Consider the following 20621-nt stretch of genomic DNA (forward strand, 5'->3'; position numbering starts at 1 on the left):
AACTCCAGGAATCAACGTGCAAAGTTTCGCCTCCAAGTCTTCAAAACTGCCCTAAAAACTCTTCTACTGCATAGAATGTTACAATTCCGCTCAAAGAACCAAGCTCACTCTTCCTATCTCCTCTGCCCCTTCATGGCATAACATTGCATGTATATATAGTGTTTGTGACCAAACCCTAATGGAAAACATAGTATGAATTAAATTACATATCGCATTGTTATAACCATATAACAATATGGTTCTATTGTTAATATTTGTTTAGAACCGCACCATATAAAAACATTACATTTGGTGCAATGGAAACTATGCACATATCAACCATATACTACCTTAAACTCTGGCGCGTTTATATGGTTTCCCAAACTTAGCATATAGTTACAACCCAAACCCATCGTATTATACCCCGTGGCATAAATTGTTACAACCACATCGAATATAGCATGTGAATGGCGGAGCGGTGGAGCTGTTGCGGTCACGGTGGATGCGGAACACGCCATGTCGTTTGTTCCCATGATTTGAAGTGGAGATTTCGTGGCAAGTGTGTCGAACTATGTATTAAACTTAGCATAGCATTCTTGGTGGTGGTATCACATTAGAACCTGTGGCATGTGAACACGGTGGAGTGGTGGATCCCGTGGCTTGGAGCGGTGATAACGGCGGTGTTGTCGAGACCGAAAGGCTCCATCGTGTACCAACTCCGTGGTGGTGTTGTCACATGTTTTACCAATTTAATATTAACCTGCACCATGCATTGCAACGTGTAGTTTGCAATATATTTCGTTGCCATGTTTAAACTTAGGTTTATAACCCATATCCATTTGCGACATTACATGTTTAATATATGGTGTGTGGCCTAAAATTTAATACCATAACATGTTTTAATATATGTTTCATAAACCATATGTTTGTGCTATGAAACTTATACCTTCACCATGTAATGAAGATCTGCACTAAAAAACTGAAGTTGACCTTGACCTGTTGACTGTAAATGCCATGTGTTGAGCAAAAATGCGACATGCACTAATTCGTTAAAAAATTCAACGAGCTATTTCTCATTCATCCGAAGGCCAAATGCACCCATTCAAGTTGCGTTGGAGTTGTTTCTACGAGCTCTACGCAATGGTGAGCTTCCACTTGAATCCAGTAACTTTGAATTTTTAGGCTTTTTCTAGATCCTTGATTATCGATTAATCAATTTCGGAACATTGAGGGTGGAGGATAGGTTGAGTGGGGCTGAAAATTTTGGTCCCTGGAAGGAGAGGATAGTCTTGTTGCTTGAGGAGTTTGAGTTGTGGGATATTGTAGAGAGTGTAGTAGTTCCACCTACTGATCCAGTTTAGTTGGCATAATTCAACAAGCACAATGTGAAGGCTAAGAGGATCCTTCTAGATGCAATTAAAGACCACCTTATACCTCATGTATCAGGGAAGAAGTTTGCTTATGAGATGTGGGAGTCCTTGATAACACTTTACCAGAGCACCAATGAGAATAGGAAGATGGTGTTACATGAGAAACTAAGAAACACCAAGATGACCAAGATTGACACAGTGACCTCATACCTTACCAAGATCACACAGGTGAGAGATGAGTTGGCTACAGTGGGAGAGGCTATCCTTGATGACCAGTTGGTCAGGACAACACTGAGTGGTTTTCCCAAGAAGTGGGATGGATTCATAGATGGCATTGTTGCTAGAGAGCATCTTCCAGATTGGAGGAGGATGTGGGATGATTTCATCCAGGAGTCCAGGAGGAGTGCCAAGAGTGGCAACCAACATGGAGGGGTTGATGAATGTGAAAATTCCTACTACTGAAGGAACACCTGCTGTAGCAAATCTGAATCTACTTCACTTACTTGATTTTTAAATTACGTTCATCAAGTTATTTCTTTGAATACTGAAGCAAATTACTTCTGCAACCTACACTAATTAAATATTTGATCTCATGAAACAGAAAACAGAGCAAAGAACAAGATACATAGGACACACTTATTTTTGGACACAATAGTCCCCGGAAAAACCCAATGCGGGAAAACTGGTGCAGCAACTCTGAGGGTTTATTATTATGCAAGAGAAATATCTGAATACAAATCTAGGATGCTCATCTAGCAATCCTTTACAAAGAAAATATTAGTGGAAAATCTGAGTGAGTTTTACCTCATTTCTCCTAGCAGAATTTCGGCTAATCAGGCACAAGACTGGCTAACCCCAACTATTTCTGCGCTGGCTCTGCGTCACCTTCTTTGATCTTTGCGTCAGCGCTCCCCACTGTTCCGGTAGTTCTCGACAGTTCTCGCAGTCCCGACAGTTCCAGCCGTTCCCGACAGTTTCGACTATTCTGACAGTTCTGGATTCTACGTGACAGGCAACTTTTTTGCGTCATCTCTCCCGGTTACTGTGCTGCATTTGCGTCAGCTCTCACGGCTATTCCGACAGTTTTGGCAGTTCCCGGCAGTTTCGACTGTTCCGACAGTCCTAGATTTTGCGTGGCAGACAACTTTTCTACGTCAACTTTCCCGGCTACTGCGCCGCCTCTGCGTTAGCTCTCCCAGTTGTTCCGACAATTCCCAGCAGTTTCCGACAGTTCTGGCAGTACTTAGCAGTTTTGGCTGTTCCGATAGTTCTGGATTCTGCGTGACAGGCAACGTTTCTGCGTCAGCTCTCCCGATTGCTGTGCTGCCTCTTCGCAAGCTCTCTCCGCCTCTTTGTCAGTATTCTCCGGAAAGTCCTTCCGGATTCTCAATGCCCCTCTGTTGCACGATCTCCCCAATTGATTTTCCTCCTGAGAACTTCTCACCTCAGAAAATCGATGTCCTCAATCTCTTTGTGTGTTTCCAAATGAACCCCAAGCCTCCATTTTATACTTTTCCTGTTGAGTCTTCAACAAACGAGATTAAGTCTCTAATCAACCGCTGAGATTAAAACATGACTTGATCCGTTTTCTAGATCATTCTCACCCATATTTTGATTAATACCCATTAATATTTTAATTTCCCTAAATTTAGACTTAGGAACTCCATTAAAAATATTAATTATTTTAATAAAATACAATCTGGGTGGAATTTCACCAAACAGTTTTTGGGTTATTTAGAACTCATGTGCCTTAGCCTCTCCACCATTTTTCAAATCTAGAGCACTTCTGATGCTACCAAAAACTGACACTCCCTCTTAGCGAGGAAAGTGCTCTAGCAATAATGTCCACTTGCATGTTGCTCTGTTTTTGAAGCACCTCCTTTCTCCACTGCTGTTGCCACCAACATTGTGCTACTGCTGCCCATGACATTGCCACTGCCACTGCTGCATCTGTACTACATCTCAAATGCTGCATCTGCTATGTTGCTAGTCATTGCCACTGCTAACATTGCATTCGTACTGCAACTCAGTTGCTGAGAGAAGCAACCGAAAAACATCCAAAATTAGTTGAACTTAACTGTGTTCGGCATAATACAATGAATGTTGGAGTCTGGCTACTGCTGACCCTCTGGATCATCTGCGCTGCTGCTGACTTCTGCACTGTGCCAACTGCACTGTTGCCAACCTTGCTCTGCGCTTATTAGTCTCTGGTCCCAAGCTACTGCATCTGTCCTCCAAACAATCCACTGCATCATCTAACACTAAGTCCATCTCGCTACTGCTGAATCTCGGGCTCCCGTAGCAAGGAATTGATCCAAGAGGTGGACTCCTCAAGGATCCTACCCACATGTAGTCCTCCCGACTACAACTCAATATCGCCCCATCTCCCTCTTGGAGATGCGTGGGCACTCATGGCAAACTCATCCTCGTCAATATTTGCTGAAGCAGCCTTAGGATCATGTTTCTCATCCTTGTCCTTTTTCTTCAAAGGACACTGGGATGCATAGTGGCCCATCTTGCCACAACTGAAACATTTCACCTTCGAAATGTCCTCCTTTCGCTTTGGCTTTTGCTGTCCCTTCGATGCTAGAGCTGCGTTCTCCTCCTCCTCCTTCGTCTTTGTGCCACTCCCACTGCTGCCACTGAGGTTGACCTTCACTAGGTCCCTCCTTAACTCCTCTTGTTGAAGAGCTGCCCACATCTCCTCCCATGAAGGTAGTTTTTCCCTGCCCAATATGCTTTGGACGAAAACTTGTCATTCATCTGAGACTCCATTCAAGGCTATCCTCACCATCGCGGTAGGTTGAGGAGTGAACCCCACTGTAGCAAGTTGGTCTCCAGTGTTCTGAAGACGCTGAGGATAGAGGTTTACCCCTTCTCCTTTCTGCATCAAAGTCCGTTGCAACTTCTGCTCCAAATGCATCTTCCGCTCCAAATGCATCTTCCGCTGTTCGGAAGAGCCTTCATCCATAGAAGACAAGACTTCCTACATCTTTTGGGCTGTATCCTTGCCCTGCAAGTGTGAGACCACATGATCTTGAACTCCATTGAGAATGAGCCTCTTTGCCTTCCCCTACTTGGCCTTGTACTTCTTCTTTTGATCGTTGTCAGTAGGAACAACTACAACACTATTGATGTAGGCCTTGAGATCATATTCCTCCAGAAGAGCTAAGATTCTGGTCTTCCATATGACAGTTGGAAGCTCCTTCCAACCTGTCTTGATCTTTGAGCCCATGCGATGCCATTTCACCCAACTGTCGAACTGACTCCTCTAGTCACTGCTTAGCACTGCTCAGCTGCTCAGCAAGTGAGAAATTTGAACTTTCTGGCAGAAAGTTCTCTGAGGAGAAAATTCCCCTTCTACGTGTCTTTGTTTTTTTCCAGCAGATTTCTGCCCCGACAGAAACTGCGCCCTTCAAGCACTGCGCTGAGGCTCTGCGTCACTCCCTCTGCCTTTGCAAACTCACGAACTGGAAATTGTAACTCTCTATCGTCTCACTCAAAGAGAGATTTCCTCGGATCTGCTTCTCGACAAGCACTGTGCAATCCCTTTAAGGGGATTCGAATTGCTGTCAAGTGCAACTTTCGGCCTCACTGCTCAACACTGGATCTGCTCTTCCTGTTTCGAAATCAACGCTTTGATACCATGTGAAAATTTCTACCACTGAAGGAACCCCTACTGCAGCAAATCTGAATCTACTTCACCTACTTGATATTTTAAATTACATTCATCAAGTTATTTTTTTGAATATTGAAGCAAATTAGTTTTGCAGCCTATACTAATTAAATATTTGATCTCATGAAACAAAATCAGAGCAAAGAACAGTATACATAGGATACACTTATTTTTGGACTCAATAGTCCCCGGTAAAACCCAATGGGGGAAAACCGGTGCAACAGCTCTAAGGGTTTATTATTATGCAGGGGAAATATCTGAATACAAATCTAGGATGCTCATCTAGCAATCCTTTACAGAGAAAATATTGGCGGAAAATCTGAGTGAGTTTTACCTCACTTCACTTGGCAGAATTTCCACTGATCTGGCACAACACTGGCTAACCCCGACTATTTCTGCACTGGCTTTGCGTCAACCTTGCATCACCTTCTCTGCCCTCTGCGTTAGCTCTCCCGGCTATTCCGACAATTCCCGACAATTTGGCAGTTCCTGGCAATTTCGACAGTTTTCGACAGTTTTGGCAGTTCCCGACAGTTTCGGTTGTTCCGACAATTCTGCATTTTGCGTGATAGGCAAATTTTTTGCGTCAGCTCTCGCAGCTACTGCGCTGCCTTTGTGTCAACTCTCTCGGCGACTGCGCTGCCTCTGTGTCAACTCTCTCTGCTACTGCGTTGCCTTTGTGTCAACTCTCCCGGCTACTACGCTTCCTCTGTGTCAACTCTTCCGGCTACTGCGCTGCCTCTGCGTCAACTCTTTCGGCTACTGCGCTGCCTCTGTGTCAACTCTTCTGGCTACTGTGCTGCCTCTGCGTCAACTCTTTCGGCTACTGTGCTGCCTCTACGTCAACTCTCTCGGCTACTGTGCTGCCTCTGTGTCAACTCTCCTAGATGTTCCGGCAGTTCTCGGCAGTTCCCGCAGTTTCGGCAGTTCTGACAGTTCTGGATTCTGCGTGACAGACAACTTTTCTACGTCAACTCTCCCGGCTATTGCGCTGCCTTTGCGTTAGCTCTCTCGACAATTCCGACAATTCTCGACAGTTCCGACAGTTCTTGACAGTTTTGGCTGTTTCGACAGTTTTGGATTCTGCGTGACAGACAACTTTTCCGTGTTAGCTCTCCTGGCTGCTCCGCTGCCTCTCTGCAAGCTCTCTCTGCCTCTCTGTCAGTATTCTCCGGAAAGTCCTTTCGGATTCTCACTGCCCCTCTGCTGCAAGATCTACCCAATCGATTTTCCTATTGAGAACTTCTCACCTTAGAAAATCGATTTCCTCAATCTCTGTGCGTTTTTCCAAATGAACCCCAAGCCTCCATTTTATATTTTTCCGGTTGATTCTTCAACGATCGAGATTAAGTCTCTAATCAACGACTACGATTAAAACATGACATGATTTGCCTTCTAGATCATTCTCACACATATTTTGATTAATGCTGATTAATATTTTAATTTTCCTAAGTTTAGACTTAGGAACTCCATTAAAAATATTAATTATAAAATATAATCCGGGTGGAATTTCACCAAACGGTTTCTGGGTTCTTTAGAACTCATGTGCCTTAGCCTCTCCACCAATTTTCAAGGCTAGAGCACTTCTAATGCTACCAAAAACTAACAATGAAGAGGAGAATGTTGCACTCATAGCTAAGGGCAAGAAGAAGGCTAAGAAAGGGTCTTCTAGCCGGGCCAAGCAGCAGAAGGGGAAGCAGAAAGCCCAAGCGAAGGACATGAGCAAAGTGAGATGCTTTGCTTGTCAAAAGATGGGTCATTATGCCTTTCAGCGTCCCAATAAGAACAGGAAGAAGAAGGGTGTTGCAACATCAACCAAGGTGGATGAACTTGCCACAATATTTCATTCATAGTTTGCTTTAGTGGTGAGTCTTGCCACTAGTGTTACATCTTCTAGTGTCTAGTTTGTAGACAATGGAGCTTCCTACCATATGACCGGAGTCAAAGAGCACTTTATAGATCTTACAGAGACTGATATAGATTTGGAGGTGGTGCTTGGAGATAACTCCAAGGTCAGAGCAGTAGGTGTAGGGACTGTATCCTTTTAGAGGGAGTCACAACCTCCCTTGAAAGTGATGAAGGTCCTATATGTTCTAGGGTTGAAGAAGAATCTGATTTCAGTTTCTAGTATTGAGGACAAGGGATATGTAGTGGTGTTTCGAGATGGACAGGTGCTCATGTATCCCAAGGGATCCAGTATCACTTCTGCTAGAGTGATTGGAGTTCGTCATGGTAGACTTTACAGGTTCATGTTTCAACCTACCAAAGCCTTAGTGTTGACAACCAACAACAATGATTTGTGTGAGTTATGGCACAGGAGGATGGCCCACTTGCACCGTGGAGCATTGAGGGTATTGAGGGAGATAGTTACAAGCTTACCACATTTCAGTTTGAGCATCATGATGTGTGCAGGGGGTGTGCTTTGGGAAAGTACACCAAGACTCCTTTCCCGAGCAATGACAGTAGGGTAGCAAGTGTTCTTGATTTGATTCACTCTGATGTGTGTGGTCCTATGTCTTCCGTATCATTGAGTGGATAGTCACTTTCATAGATGACTACTTCAGGAAGACTTGGATTTTCTTATAAAGACCAAGGATTGGGTTTTCAAGAGGTTTCAAGAGTTTAAGGCTCTTGTGGAGAGCTAGACAGGGAAGAAGATCAAGGTCTTGAGGACAAACAATGGGGGCGAGTATACCTCCAATGAGATGGAGTTCTGTATGAGTGCAGACATCAAGAGAGAGTACACAGTGCCATATAACCCCCAACAGAATGGGGTGGCAGAGAGGAAGAATAGGGCCATAGTAGGGGCAACGAGAGCCATGCTACATGATCAGAGGCTACCTTTCTTTTATGGGTTGAGGCTTGTAACACTGCAGTATATCTGTAGAACAGGAATCCACACAGAGTGTTGGGGAGTAAGACTCTTGAGGAGGCTTTTTTTTGGGAAGAAGCCTGAGATTGGGCACTTCAAGATTTTTGGGTGCCTTATTCACATGTCCTTGAGGAGAAGAGGACAAAGTTGGAACCCACTGCAGAGAAGGGCATTTTTGTGGGTTACAACGAGACCTACAAGGCCTTTTGTTAGTTTTTGGTAGTAGCGGACAAGTGTTCTAGTCTCCATGGTGTCTAAGAGGCTAAGGAACACATTTTCTCCAATACCCATAATTTTTTTTACAAGAAATGCCTCAATTGGATTAATTAGCCAATTATTAATTATTTTTCCAAGTCTAACTTAGGAAAACTGGTTAATTAAATTAGATTAATTGAGGAAAATTGATTTTGCTCTAGAGACTTTCGAAAGTGTCACTTGATGGGGTCAAGATGATCTTAGCCATTGATTGTGATTAGATCGTGGTCGTTGTTTGCTCAACAAGAGATTATAAGAACAAGTCGATGGGGCTTTGGAGAACACACAGAGATACTTAGTGAGTGTGATTTACAGTGATAGCAAAGGCACAGAGGGAGACAACAACAACGAGGTTTTAGCAAAGAGTTTGGGAAGAGAATTTTCAGAGAAATTCTCCACAGATTTTCTAGCCATTTACAAGAGGGAAAGGAGGCCGAATTATTCTACAAGAGGGAGGCTGATTCAACTAGTGCGCATTGCTAGTTTACCTAGTGCGAGTTGCAGAGGCTACAATTCGATTTCCAGTGTTGGTGTCAGCTATCGAAGGAGGTGTGAGTGGCCTCGGTTTGTTGTAGGAGGTAGTGTAATTGCCGAAACAAATTTCCGAAGGTTGAAAGAATTTCCTAGAGCTAGCAGTGTACCTTTCCAATCACTAGTGCGAGCAGGAGGAGGAGGTGTTAATAGGCAGAGGGAGGGCAAATTAATTTTGTAGAAGGGAACTTGCTTTTTCAGTTGATTTTGCGAGTGGAGAAAATTGGTTGTTGGAGCTTTGCTATTGCGAGGCAGGTAGTTGTGATTCTCAAATTACTGAAGATTTATTAATAATATAAACCCAGTTGTGATTTTCAAATTGCTGAAGATTTATTAATAATATAAACCCTCATTTGCACAACTGGTTTTCCCCACATTAGGGATTTTCCAGTGAAAATTTGTCCAAAAATATTGGTATCAATAATTTTGTTTGTGTGTGTGCATTATTTATTAGTTCTTGTATTTATTTGTGAAGATTGTAGCAATGAATTAATCACTATTTGTTGTAATTAAATTTCTAAAGACAAATAATTTCCAGTAGATAGAAGATCAAATTCCAATTACTGCAATTAAGGAAATTTCACATGGTATCAGAGCTCATCTAGGTGCAAAGGGTTTGCAGTAGTAAATCAACGTAGGGCACATGAAGAGAAAGCCAAAAGTTTTAATCCTGTTCGATTTCTTTAGTTTATTCTCCAGTTTATTTGAGTTTTGCAAATTTCTAGAGATGGCCGCAACAAGTTTGAGAGATCAAGACAGGTTGGATGGAGCCTCTAACTTTGGCGTGTGGAAGGCAAAAATGTCATTCCTTTTGGATGAGTATGGACATAAGGAGTATGCAGAGAATGTGACTGGCGTACTGACAGATCCACAAATCAGGCTACCTATAAAAAGGAAAATGCTAAAGTGAAGAGGATTATCCTTGATGGAGTCAAGGACCATATTGTTTCACATATTGTTGAGAAGGACACAATGAAGCAGATGTGGGATACAATTATTAATCTGTACCAGAATCCTACAGAGAACAGGAAGTTGATTCTCTGAGAGAAGTTGAGGACCATCAAGATGCACAAGGGTGAGGACATTACATCCTATCTTACTAGAGTTTGACTTGCCAGAGATGAATTGGCTGCAGTAGGAGACAAACCAAGTGATAATGAGCTAGTGCGTATAACACTGAATGGGTTTTCCAAGGAATGGAGTATGTTTGTCCAAGTGATTTTTGGGTGAGACACACTTCCAAGTTGGGATCGCCTATGGAATGACTTCACTCAGGAGGAGCTTAGGTTCAGTCTGGTCAATGGAACTAGTAGCAACGATAAAGCACCAAAAGTTGATAAGGAGCAAGAAAATGTAGCCTTGGTAGGAAAAGGGAAGGTGAAGAAGGGTTCCAATAAGGGACAAGGCTCAAAGGGAGATAAGAAGAAGGACCTTTTTAGGGTCAAGTGTTTTGGTTGCGGTTATCATGGACACTATGTCAGCGAATGCCCTGACTCCTAACTGAAAGAAGGATAAAAAGGAAAAACAAACAACAACTTCAACAAACATTGAGGATTTGTCTTCTAGGTTGGAAGATGAATTCGCTCTCATAGCTTGCCTCTCTAGCTCCACATCCACAGGTGTCTAGTACATAGACAGTGGAGCATCAACACATATGATGGGGGTTAGAGACTATTTCTCCAATTACAGGGAAGAGGAGATGGACTTCCAGATATATATGGGAAACAAAATGAAGTGTACTCCAGTTGGGAGATGTACCATCAACATTCAGAGGGAGTCAGGCAAGAGCAACAGTGTTACAAATGTGCTGCATGTGCCAGGTTTAGCATGAACCTAATTTTTGTTTATGCACTACAGGATAAAGGGTACAATGTGTACTTCGTAGGGCAAAAGGTGTACATCAAACACGAGAGTTTAAAGAAAGTCAAACAGATTGGGGTTTGAAGCAACAAGTTGTACAAGTCAGGGCTACTTGGGACCGAGGAGCGACATTTTCAAAAGCTCCTGGGTTTGGAGTGAATCTTTATATAATATATATTTTTATATATTTTGATGCATATATGTCAACAAAAGCATGTAGAATGATGAACTAGTGATAAAAGACATAAAAACACGGATTAAACCATATAACACCATTCATCTAGTATTTATAATCTTCATCAACCACAGGTCCACAAACTACAAGTTCTCATTTATATAGCATGTATTAGCATGTAAGGGTGCACATAACCAAAATAACATCGAGTGCAACCCATATATGAACGGAAAATACATCAATAAATAGGCTCTAGATGACCTCTAGCATCCAAAAAAATCATGCTACAACAAATACCCACATATCATCAAGATCATTGCCTATCTCGAGATCTTTGTCATTAATATCAGCCTCTAAGCATGATTTAACATAATATAGAAAAAACGTAGCATGTCAAGTCAAGATTTTGTTTGAGTGATGGGTACATTTTTAGTAGGGTCATGATACAGGAGTTCGACAACCAATGTCACAAACATCAAGGTATATAGAGGGCTTGGTGCCCTTGATTAAATACGAGTTCCATATTCTAGTACATGACAAAATCCAATGGAAACGTTGCAATCCCCAATCCTAAAATCTTGAAAAACTGATAAGTTTGCTGGATTTCGAGTGAGATCTAATATTCTACTTTCTCCATATAAAATCCAATGAGGTCGGAACCACTCTTAAGCATCCTCAGTTATTTCATGGTAATGTTAAAAATTTAAGTAAAAGGATGAAAATGAAAGATAAAGGGGAATGTCACTTTTACTTTAAGAATTTAACATTACCATGAATTGCATATCAATCCTAGGGCCATAGGCTTGAATATTATGTTGCCCCACTAAAAAACTCTTGTTTCTTTGAAAAAAAATTGCGTTTGGAACATCTTTCCAAAAGAAAATGTGCGAAGAAAGCCAAGGAGGGATTTTTTTTTGCGGTAGCGTGCTCTCGATGCCCTTCCGCTCAGAGCGTGCTTCGGGAGTGGATTCGAGGGGTGTGCACTCTCCCGCAGCCTTGGTACAAGTTGCAGTTCGATTCTCCAAATGCACTGATCAATAGTAGCAATAGCAGTGTCAAAGACATGGGAGAGCTATGGCATAAGAGGATGAGACACTTGCATCATAGAGCACTGAAGATGCTCAGGGAGACCGTGACAGGAGTTCTAGAATTGAGCACGGAACATGACGGTGTGTGCAAAGGGTGCGTACTTAGGAAGTTCGCAAAGGCAGCGTTACCAAGGAGTGACAATAGATCCAGTGGCGTGCTTCAGTTCATACACTCGGATATTTGTGGCTTGTTGTCTACTGTATCTCTCAAGGTTTATGAATATTTTGTAACCTTCATCGATGACTACTCCAGAAAAACCTGGATCTATTTTTTGAAGACGAAGGACGAGCTCTTCAATCACTTCCAAGAGTTTAAGGCTCTTGTGGAAAACACCACAGATAAAAAGATCAAGGTGCTTCGGATGAGCAATGGAGGCGAGTATACAGATAAGGCCTTCACGGGGTTCTGTGCGAAGGAGTGTATGAGGAGAGAGTGGACAACTCCATACAACCCACAACAAAATGAGGTTGTAGAACAAAAGAATAGGACGATTGTTGGAGTAGCAAGGGCTATGCTATATGACCAGGATATGCCCAAGTTTCTATGGGTAGAGGCATGTGGCACAACAGTGTATATACAAAACAAGGTTCCTCAGAGCATTGGGCAAGATAACATCATAACACTAGAGGAAGTCTTCACAGCGAAGAAGCCAGAGGTCAGACACTTCAGGATCTTTGGTAGCATAGATTACTATCATGTGCCAAATGATAAATGCACCAAATTAGATCAGACTGCAGAGAAAGGCTATTTCATTGGTTACAACGAAACGTCTAAGGCGTATAGGATATATATTCCTGACAGTGGGAGGATCATTATGAGACGAGACATAATGTTCCAGGAGGAGAAAGCCTTTAGAAGATCTCATGAATTGCCAATAGATGATCAAAGTGGGCCAACATAAGCTCCAATGGTTGAGCAGCAGTCGCAGGGACAACAAAGTACTTGTATAGTTACCAGTACGAGCACTAGCTCAGGTGTAGGAGGTCCTATGAGTTCACAGTAGACGGAGCAACATGGGCAAAATGAGGAGTAGGAAGCTCCAACTGCTACTAGTAGAAGGAGTAGAGAGGTGCTTCAGACATTGAGAGATGCGTAGGAGTTCATGGGAGCTCCTAGGACGAGCATCAAAGAGTGCAAACAACCAGACTAGTACAAGGCGTCGGTGACAAAGGTCATCGACAAAGAGCCTTCTAGTTATGAGAAGGCTGCACAACATTAGGTGTGGCAGGATGCTATGGTGGAGGAATACAACTCCATCATGATCAATGTATGGGAGCTCATGCCTAGACTTGTGGGCAGGACAGTTGTAGGTTCTCATTGGATCTATAAGATGAAGTATGTTGCATATGGCAACGCGGAGAAGTATAAGGCTAGGTTCGTGGCTAAGGGGTATGCATAGAAGGAAGGCTTAGATTATGAGGAGACCTTCGCACTAGTGGGCAGATACAACTGTATTAGGGCCGTTATATCTCTAACAACGTCATTGGATGGCAAATTCACCAGATGGATGTCAAGACAACTTTCTTGAACGGGGTGATAGAGAAGGAGCTATATATTGGATAGCCAAATGGATTTGAGACACATTAGATGATAACAATGTAAATTTTGAAATGGGAACTATAAACTCAAAACGGGAACTCTGGCCAAAAAATCCCAAAAAAAACATGAAAAACAGTGCTAAAAATGAAAAGTGTGTATATTGGAATGATGATTTTTTTTTTTTTTTTGGGTCAAATTTGAACATGTTTTAAAAATGGCAGTGAAAATGAATTTTTTGTGCAAAAATTATGCGAAAAACACCCTGAAAATGAAAAGTGTTGATATTAGAACGATGGCTTTTTTTTAGGGTCAATTTTCAACATTTTTAAAAAATGTCTGTAAAACCAAATTTTTATGGGCAAAAATTGTGCAAAAACCACCCTCAAAACGAAAAATGTTGATGTTGGAATAATACTTTTTTTTTTTGAAGGGTAAATTTAAGACATTTTGAAATAATGGTGTAAAAGGTTTTATTATGACTCCGAAAAACATTAAAATTTCAAAAGAATAATGAGAACATAAAATTAAAAATAAAAACAATGAAAAAAAATTAAAAATAAAAAGTAAAAAAAAATAACAAAACTTAAATAAAAATATATATTAAAAACAAAACATAAAATTAAAAATAAAAAATCAAATATACAAAAAAGACAAAAAAAGGAACCAAACATTAAAAAAAATTAACAAAAAAAATCAATTATAAAAATGTAAAAAAAAAATAACCTATAAAATATAAGAATTAAAAAAATAAAAAAAATATAAAGAATTAAATAATAAGAAAAACATATTTTCAAAAAAAAATTGCATTAACAAAATCTAAAAAAAATATAAAATTGAGAAAGTAAAAATTGAAATTTTTTAAAAAACATATACAAAAACTTACAATTAAAAAAGAAAAACAAAAAGAAAATTAACCAAAAAAAACAAAAAAATAAATAAAAAACTACTAAAATTAACATTAAAAACATTACAAAAACCCTAAAAAAATATTGAAATTAAAAAAAAAAACCAAAAACCTTTTAAAAATTTAAAAAACATACCTATTTTCAAATTAAAAAAAAATAAATAAAAAAACATTTAAAAAAACAATATATTTTTGATTTAAAACAAAAAACATTTAAAATAATATATATATATATAATTTTGATTTAAAAAAAAATTCTTTCAAATCTTTCAAAAATATATATTTTAGAAATATATATATATATATATATATATATATATATATAAGAAAATTTAAAATTAAATTTTTATTTAAAAGGAGGCCCAATCAATTTAGCTGTCGCTCGGCTACTAGTGGGACGGCTGGGCGATTCCCGGAATTGCCTAGCCGCCCGTGGGGCGCGGCCCTGTGCCCCCCACGGGCGGCTGTGCGATTCCGGGAATTGCCTAGCCGCCCGTGGGGGCGCTGCTACAAGCAAACCTACCATGGCAAGCAACGTTATTTGGGGAACCAGTTTGTTGGAGCTCCCGGCTATTGGCAATGCCACACATTCTTGGTGGAGAGGAGAACCTGGATCGACAGACAACAATCTGTTCCACATTTGACTTATTTTCATCTGAATTCTTGAAGGAATGGATGAAGACTGTGGCATCCGCACAGCGAAATTTCTTGTTTGCGTTCGTGGGTTCTACATTCCGGGGTCTGGCAATCCGGTGTACCGTTATCGAGCAATGCAGGGATTCTTTGAAATGCTTGATGGCGAATTGCACTAAGATGAAGTGTAGTAACAGGCCGGAGGCCCTGATGCAGGAATTGCTGAGAGCTGATTTCTGCCTGCAACCGCCCGAGAATTCCCTGACCCGATGATTGACTTTCCATGGGTTGATAGCGGGGTGTATATCCATATTTTTCATAAGGGATTCTGAGTATGAGAAATACACATGGCATCTTCCTTCAGACCCAGAAACCTACTATGTTAGGTCCTACTATGTTATTATTACAGATGAGAGATTGGTGAATTCTGGGAAAACCCTCAAAATCAAGGACGCATTGAGGAGCTATTCTAAGGAGAAAACCAAGAACATGCGGGAAAAGATCACTGAGATTATACACAGTTTTCTTTATATGAATTTTGCAGAAAAAGATGATGGTGAGATTTTTCCAAAGGATGCCTTCGATCTCAGCATTAAAGGCATGCTTCACAGAACCATGAGGAATCGGTTTTGGAATCGACTGTAAAATGTGTGAACTCCTTATTTGTTTCTTTATTTTATGTTCGGATCAAATTAGATTTCCACAAAGAATTTGGGATCGAATTATTGAGTTATGATGATAAAATCCAGATTTAGCAACAACAGTATTAAATTCAGGCGACTATCAAAATGTAAACTAATGGATAAGTGTTGTCTAAATTAGAATCCACTCAAAGCAGTTTGGAGGAATTTGTCTTGTAAATTGAATGTCCAATAAATCAGGTGTTATAGATCAAAACTGCAATGTGTGAATTAGAATCCACTCAAAGCAGTTGGAGAATTTGCCTTTGTAAATTGAATGTTTAACTGTATATTTGGCGTTCTTCATATATGCACAGTGATATTAATGATCTCACGATTTATATGAATACAATACCTACAGTTGCATCTTTGTCAGCGTCCAACTTGGGGCCCGATCATATTAGTGCGATTTTGAATAAACAGTTGGGGATTCAGCAGTTTCCAGGTTTGCTACCTTCTAATTTATGTAATCAACCTATGCCACAACCATCGGTTTCTTCAAAGCCGAAATTTGCAACAAATGCATATTTTTCTACTTTCCACCCTTCATATGCAGTTTCAAAGGCCCTCGTTAGCCCATCTGTATTAAGGGAAAGAGAGCCATCCTCGATCTCTTTTGCACGTCAGTCTATAGGAGTTAATAACGATTCTGACAACAACGCTCAGTGGTCTAGTGTTGATCTCTCAAAGAAGGTATTGGATCAACATGTCTTTGGTAGTTTTCAAGAGGGTGATTCGAGTACAGACATGAAGGCCCAAATGAAATTTTTTTGTTTGTAGTCTATTGGTCGATCTACCACTTGACAACCACATTTTTCTCTAACTCTTTCTGTTGACATTTCTTCTCTCTGGAATACCTACACCTAGAAAATGCCATCGTAAGCCAAAGGTTTTCTCAAAATAACAAAAAGTGAAACTGATACTTTATGGTAGGAAGAATTTCAGATGGATGAAATTGGAATCGTTTGCTTAAAACAACAAAGAATGAAACTGAGACTTTGCTTAAACAAGTTAGAGAACCATTTGTTTTGTGAAACATCTATTTCATTTGTTCAAGGGCATGAAGTTTTTTCGGTTAAAGGAGGAAAATACTGACACCGGATGCAAACACATATTCTTGCTAAATTTTCTAATGCTTTGAAGAGTGGCTATGAAAGGTACAATGCACATTGTTACATGCTACGTAACATTTTCATGAATTTCAGATGGCAAGTTTTTTGAAGTATTGAATGTGAGGATTTTACCAAGAGTGCAACGACATATTTTTGGTTGCGTTAACCGTTCAATGCATATCCTTAATGGGACAAAAATGATCATATTTTATGTTCATAATGTCTTGATTAGAAAGGCTTTGGAAATTAGTGTACATTATTTATTTTCGATGATAGGGTTAGAGTATAGTTGAGGGAAGGTTAAAAATAGAGTCTATTGTTTTGTTTTAATATTATTCTATTAAATTTAATAAAATTAATATTTTTAAGGATTATTTTATGTTTAATTTATGGTAAATTTTAATGTTAAAAGGAAGAATGATTTATTTAATAGTGGGTGAAGTTCATAGAGTCAGTTTTAATGTTAAATGGAAGAATGATTTATTTAATAGCGGGGAAGTTTATAGAGTAAGTTTTAATGTTAAATGGAAGAATGATTTATTTAATAGTGAGATGATGTTCATGTTTAAAACTTTTTGTATGAAATTTAAATTTGATGCTTAGTTGATAGTAAACTCCATACAAATCAATTAAACAAATAATCTTAATTTTAAAACATGAATAAATATTTAAAGAAACAATTTCATTAAAGAAATACATTTAAACATCAAAAAATAATTTTATTAAATAAATATAAAGTTTGTCAATGTTTGGGTGCAGTGTTAAGTTTTTTTTCCAAAGGTGGAAACAAAAGTCTTTTATTGAAAAAACAAAAGAGTGTTACATCTACAACATTGGCCCACAAAATCATTCCAACAGAAAAAGAAACACTTGTAACCAAATTTTTGTTAAATATATATATATATATATATTTTTTAAATGTAGTCCGTTTTTAATATTTTTTTTAGTTATTGTTATTGTTTAATTTTTCTATTTTTACTTAATTTTATATATATATATATATATTTTTAAATTTTGTTTTATTTTTTTCTAAATTCTTTTTTTGTTTACGAGATATATATATATATATATATATATATATATTTGTACATTTTTTATGTTTTTTTTGTCTTTTTTATATATATTTTTATATTTAATGGAACTTAAAAAAAAATATCCACACTTAATACATTAACAAATTTAAAGTGTAAAAAATTGTTAAATTTAGAAAATAATTATTTACATTTCATACATTAGAAAATTTAAAGTCAAAAAATAAGTCTTTTAAAAAAAGGGCATGATGCAGAATCGCCACTTTTTTAAATCAGCATGCAAATCACTAACATTCTAAAACGTAATGTACATAAAAAAAATTAAAGTGCCAAAAACTATGCTATATAAAAAATATGTGTTTTGCATCGGCCCTTTTCAAAATCGGGTCACTTTTTTGCTATCTCTACGAAACGGGTAACAATTTAAAAAAAGGGCATGATGCAGAATCACCACTTTTTTAAATCAGCATGCAAATCACTAACATTCTAAAACATAATGTACATAAAAAAAATTAAAGTGCCAAAAACTATGCTCTATAAAAAATATGTGTGTTCTGCATCGCCCCTTTTCAAAATCGGGTCACTTTTTTGCTATCTCTATGAAACGGGTAACAATATCAGTTCCCGTTTCAAAGTTTACATTGTTTGATGTAGATGTGGACACAACCTTGTATAGGAAGCTCATCGGGTCTTTCATGTATTTGGTCAACACAAAGCCAAACATTTATTTTGCGGTCAACACTCTTAGTTAGTTCATGGTGGCGCCTAAGAGAGTACATTGGATAATATTGAGACATGTATCGAGGTATCTACATGGTACAGTCGAGAGTATGGTCTAAGATCTACTCAAGGTGACGGTGTTAGTTTGATGGGATATACAAATGCAGACTATGCAAGCAGTTTAGTGGATTGGAAAATCACCTCAGAGTGTTGCTTCAGTATTGGATCAGGGGTTGTCTCTTCGTGCAATAGGAAGCAGAAGTTTGTGGCATTGAGTTTTATAGAGGCAGAAAACATGGCAACAAGCATGTTCACATGCGAAGCTAATTTGCTTCGGAAGCTACTAGTGGGGCTGTTTGGTCTACAGTTAGATTTGACCATTATTTGCTGTGATAATTAGAGTTGCGTCAAACTCTCCGAGAATCCAGTGTTTCTTGATAGGTCAAAGCATATCGACATCAAATACCACTTCATCAGAGATTGTGTACAACGTGGATCAGTCTAGTTACAATATGTTCCCATAGGTTAGTAGATTGCAAATATTATCACGAAGGCCATGGGAAAGGGAAAGTCTGTCTACTTTAGGGATAAGATGGGAGTAATGGAGAAAACCTTCCTTGCTAAGAGGGAGTGTTAGTTTTTGGTAGTAGTAGACAGGTGTTCTAGTCTCCATGGTGTCTAATAGGCTAAGGAACACATTTTTTCCAATACCCAGAAAAAATTTCGCAAGAAATTCCTCAATTAGATTAATTAGCCAATTATTAATTATTTTCCCAAGTCTAGCTTAGGAAAATTGGTTAATTAAATTAGTTTAATTGAGAAAAATCAATTTTGCTCTAGAGACTTCCGGAAATGTCACTTGATGGGGTCAAGATGATGTTAGCCATCGATTGTGATTAGATCGTGGCTGTTGGTTGCTCAACGAGAGATTAGAAGAGCAAATCGATGGGGCTTTGGAGAACACACAAAGATGCTCAGTGAGTGCGATTGTTAGTGATAGCAAGGGCGCAGAGAGAGAGACACCAATAACAGGGCTTAACAAAGAGTTTGGGAAGAGAATTTTCGGAAAAATTCTGCACAAGTTTTCCAGCCATTCTGAGGAGGAGAGGAAGTCGATTTAGATAGTGCGCATTGCTAGTTTACCCAGTGCGAGTTGTAGAGGCTACAGTTCGATTTATAGTGCCAAAGTCAACTATCAGAGGAGGTGCAAGTGGCCTCAGTGTGTTGCAGGAGGCAATGTAATTGCTAAAACATATTTCCAAAGGTTGAAAGAATTTCTCAGAGCCAACAATGCATATTTCCAATCACTAGTGCAAGGAGTAGGAGGAGGTGCGAATACGCAGAGGGAGGCCAAATTAATTTTGCAGAAGGGAACTTGCTTATCCAGTTCATTTTGCTAGCAGAGAAAATTGTTTGTTGGAGCTTCGCTAGTGAGAGGCAAACAATTGCTGTATTTCTCAAATTGCTGAAGATTTATTAATAATATAAACTCTCATGTGCAGAATTGGTTTTCCCCATATTGGGGTTTTTCTAGGGACAATTTGTCCAAAAATACTGGTGTCAGTGATTGTGTGTGCATTATTTCTCAGTTCCTATATTTATTTTTGAAGATTGCAGTGGTGAATTAATTATTATTTGCAGGAGGAGGGCGGAAGGAACACTGGACATGCTCTTCGAAGTGGGCCATCCATGACTCCAGCTTCTCCACCTTCTTGGATAATAGATTCTGGCCTCGCCAGACCACCACGACCCACTCTCGGACATGACACTGGAAGTAATGCATCTTGTTCAACGTGGCAATGAGCTCTGCGTGCTCTTCTTGCCGCGCCCGCTCCGAGGTTTCCAAGCGTTCCAATACTGACTGAATCAAGTCCCCGACAATTTTCCAAACAACATTGATGTTCCTTGCTCTATCCACGCCCCGATAGGCTCACCAACCCCGTCTGCCCGTGCCTCCGCGGTGCGTTGCTCCACCCCATTGCTGAGTATGCAAGGTACTACCTCCATGGCCACCCACCGAGTCACCACAACCACGACCACTGCGAGCCCCAGAAACCGCTCGACCTGAACAACCAACAATTCTACCAAGCTGGCTAGAGCCAGTGGTCGTCGCTGTCGCCACTGCCACCTACATAGGAGACTCCCGACCCCTCTGGCCAACCGAATTGCAGCTTTGACGGGGAAGAGGAGCAAGC

General features: G+C 39.6%; 1 protein-coding gene and 1 pseudogene across 1 annotated transcript in view; both read left to right on the forward strand.

Moving 5' to 3' along the window:
* LOC149207739 (phosphatidylglycerophosphate phosphatase 1, chloroplastic/mitochondrial-like) overlaps positions 1 to 20621 on the forward strand; it is a 99082-nt gene that overhangs the window by 17615 nt on the left and 60846 nt on the right. The window lies entirely within an intron of this gene.
* Positions 14596 to 16643, forward strand: LOC149207740 (xyloglucan galactosyltransferase XLT2-like; annotated as a pseudogene).

Source organism: Pinus tabuliformis, chromosome 1_2 (assembly GCF_031772625.1).
Source record: "Pinus tabuliformis cultivar Carrire ecotype Pingquan chromosome 1_2, CPIR1, whole genome shotgun sequence".
Lineage (NCBI taxonomy): Eukaryota > Viridiplantae > Streptophyta > Pinopsida > Pinales > Pinaceae > Pinus > Pinus tabuliformis.